Consider the following 3,223-nt stretch of genomic DNA (forward strand, 5'->3'; position numbering starts at 1 on the left):
CCCGTGGTTTTCTGGAAACACGCGTGGAACCGGGATGCTAGCAGGTTTGTCGAAAGGAAAGAAGGTCAGCCAGCTGTATATAGTCGTTTGACTGACCACTTCACAAGGCAAATATTAGGTTTGATTTAGAAAACAGCCCGCGTGACATCGATGTTAACCCGCGGCCCGGGGCGTAGCAGGCGCGAGATTGTATCGATCGTCATCATCGTTGTTTTTTTTTTTCTCATCTCCGTCCTTATCATCGTGACTACCACGAACTATGGCGCCTATCAACCGCGATCTGAAACCGCGATAGGGAATTAATGGTATAAACGATCAAATGAATACTCGTGCTGCGCAGGTTTCGTGTGATGGGAGCGCTGGACAGGTCTACTGCGCCGCATCCTTGAAAATGTTCTGGGTTCCGCGTGCTATTTTGACAGAAGCTCCTACCCCTTCTCACCGCGCGCGTATAACCGTTAGCGACTTTCTTGTACAGCTAGTAGCCGGTATATCGATTCTTACCTCGTTTTGCTTTTCTAAATTACTATTTACATTATATAGGTTTTGAAATTTAACGTTCGGTAGCAGAAACAACGTGATGCTATTGGACTACCCGTATATATTGATTTCATTATATATGTAATATCAACGTTCTTTCCGACGTCCGGTTACAAAATATGAGATGAAGACATAATTGCCTGAGCTGTGTGTAGTGCCTGCCGACTGTCGGCGTATCCTCACTCTATTTAGCACCTTTATTATTTTAGGAAGCCCACCGGCCGCAATCCCGCAGACCTTTTTTTTAAGCACAATAATGGCAAATAGGCTCCGCTCCAGCGTGGGTTAGAAGGAATGCTTCCGTCGGGTGTGGTGCGTGCGGCGTGTGTGGCGTGGGGTTGTGGGCGGTGTGTGCGTGGTCGCGCGGTCGTGTGCGCTGTGTGACACAGCAGAAATAGAGGCAGGATAGTGCCTGGCACGCTGTCACGGACGTAGAACACGACCTAGGCTATGATTAGACCTACGTCCGTTTCACGCGTGTACGCGCAACATAGAGCTCCGGGATATTGGCTTACGGAGTGTGTTGTTGTGATGGTGAAGTGTGTGTGGGTAGTGTGTGGGTGGCTCGCGAGCGCGTTCGTGGCGCGATGTTCGTGTGGTGAGTTGTGTTTGTAGGGCGGGAGGTCTCGTACTGTATAGGTTATACCTTATATATCATTGTTTATTCTGGGGTATAGTACTGTATCATTATAATATACCGTACAACCACTCACTGGAGGCCATTGGTGGGGGCGCAGGAATTTCAAGGCAGCGCCTAAAGGGGGGTAACGCAGGATGGGATAAAGATACACCACAACAAGGACTTGAATTCGGGGTTACGGAAGCTTACTTCAATAATAATGATCACCGTTCAATGAGTCGAGTTTTAAACTCCGATTAATTGACTATTAAATAAACAGCGGCACTCATGTCATCAAATCATATCATTTACATATTGCATTCAATCCGTCGTTCCGCCTCGAGCGCAGCTCTGCTCAGCAGACATGAGCTGGCCGATCACAGTAACGCAGCGGCTAACTTATCGCACGGCGCTCCCGCAACCTGCTCCTGACAGCCATTACGAATGAGAGATAGAGAAAAATATACGAGAGAAAAACGAGTGAAAATGTGGTACGGGAACAAGTCTTACACCTCTACTTCCATCTTCCATACGAAGCCCGCTCACCGTCTAATTTTCACCAGCCCCCCCAATAATAAGCTTCCCAATAAGCTACCTAATAAGCTAACTCCCGAATTAAGCTCCCCAATTCAGCCGTCTTCGTTTCAGGAATACCCGACGTTTCCATAAAGGACTCGAATGGACCGAATTTCCCGCACTCCGGGGTGAGGGCGGTAATGCGAGGATAGAGCGTATGTTGCTCTGCGCCCTGAGTATCCTAATGTGTTATCCCAGCCTTTCCGTCTCCTGTTACCTTCCCCTTGCATTCCCGTGACGTCACGTCGTCCCATTCTAGACGCAGCTCATCCCCTTATGCAGTTAACGTTGGTCTAGTGTTTCGTACATAAAAGCTGGAGGCTTTTACGTGTGATGCACCATTAACCCACAGGCCTTTTGCTAGACGAAATTTGTTTCCTCAAAAAATATAATGCTTAACAGAGAAACGAAATCTATTTACGTACCAAACGTTCTTAATGTTATCTCTAACTACTCTTTTACCTAAAAGTATTTTATTTCGTACTCAATTTCCTGGACAATTGCCGTCAAAGTCCACTTTGGCTGCGCACGCTAGCTGCCTGCACACAGCACACCATTTATATGTCGCATGAATACTAAGAGTTGGAAGGAGAGTTAGTGCGAGGCAACATTCAAGAGACTTTGGTAGTAAAATAGATTCGTATTTATTTAGCATGTACATTATATATAATTGAACGCGTCAAGCTGCGCATGTGTTTGAAAAACTCATGTGTTGCTCGATGGATATAAATGTCTAACGCTGTAGTAGTGTTAGTTGTTTACATGTTTGTTAACACAATGTTCCGATACTTTTTAACGGTGTTTGTTGTTTTCGTGTTCGTATCACAGTGTTGCGATACTTTTTAACGGTGTTTGTGTTTTTTTCGACGCCGACTTTGGTGATAGTAATCGAAAGGTAAAAAGTATTTAAAAAATAGGCTTTTGATCGACAGTGTTCGTTTGCCGATTTTCGCAGGTCAAAATCGAAATGAAAGTGAAAAATTGACTTAAATTTCCTTAATCATTTTTGTAGTCAGTTTTTGTCCATGTGTGGATGTGGTACAATGTAAAACACAATGTACAATGTAAAACACAATGTACAATGTAAAACACAATGTACAATGTAAAATACAATGTACAATGAATACAATGAATACAATGAATACAATGAATACAATGAATACAATGAATACAATGAATGCAATAATGAAATGAGACAATGTAATTATAATATGTGATAATTTATAATACATGTATGTGAATTCAGACGTGTTGCTGCGTAGTTGCGTGCATCTGCGCCCTATCAGCATATCATCTCATCCGAAAAGCGCATTTCATTTTTTTCCTTGGCAGGTGAATCATGTTTTATTCACCTGCAACAATGAAGAACAAGTTGCCCCCCCCCCCGAGTCCGTTTCATTCTTACTTCATTTTTGCATGCGTTTCAGGAAATCGCATGCGAGTAATGAAAAGACTTCTGTGTAGAGAGAGAGAGAGAGAGAGAGAGAG

Source organism: Priapulus caudatus, unplaced genomic scaffold, assembly GCF_000485595.1.
Source record: "Priapulus caudatus unplaced genomic scaffold, Priapulus_caudatus-5.0.1 Scaffold1369, whole genome shotgun sequence".
Taxonomy (NCBI): Eukaryota; Metazoa; Priapulida; class Priapulimorpha; order Priapulimorphida; family Priapulidae; genus Priapulus; species Priapulus caudatus.